Consider the following 497-nt stretch of genomic DNA (forward strand, 5'->3'; position numbering starts at 1 on the left):
ATGTTAGTGTCAGTTTTTTTATGATACTGACAAAACAATTGTTATTATTAAAGGATGTGGGATTTTGTTCTCTTTATCTTTCACGAATTATACCTTATCACAGCATATCTTCAAAAAAAAGAGTGAAATGATTCACAAACTATTTCCTATCTGCCAAGCGATTTCCTCGTCTTCCCATTCACAAACATTCTTTAAAATGCCTCCTCACTTTCAGTCTGATTAATGAGTAAAACTTCTTTTAAATCCCTAAACTATTCTTGGCCACAACTATTCCCTCAGTGATACACGTTAAAACACTCCATATTATACATAATTTAGTGGTTTTTCGCAGTCGAGCTAAAGTACTTTCTTTTTTTTCCCTCGGTATTCTGAATATGTGAAGCGAAACACACGGTGGCGTTTGGTGGTTAGTCGTGTAGGTTAATGAAAGATTCAAATGTATATTACTTGGGAATAAAATATCTTTTATTCCTTTTTTACATTTCCGTAAATATGTT

Source organism: Penaeus monodon, chromosome 31 (assembly GCF_015228065.2).
Source record: "Penaeus monodon isolate SGIC_2016 chromosome 31, NSTDA_Pmon_1, whole genome shotgun sequence".
NCBI classification, from domain to species: domain Eukaryota; kingdom Metazoa; phylum Arthropoda; class Malacostraca; order Decapoda; family Penaeidae; genus Penaeus; species Penaeus monodon.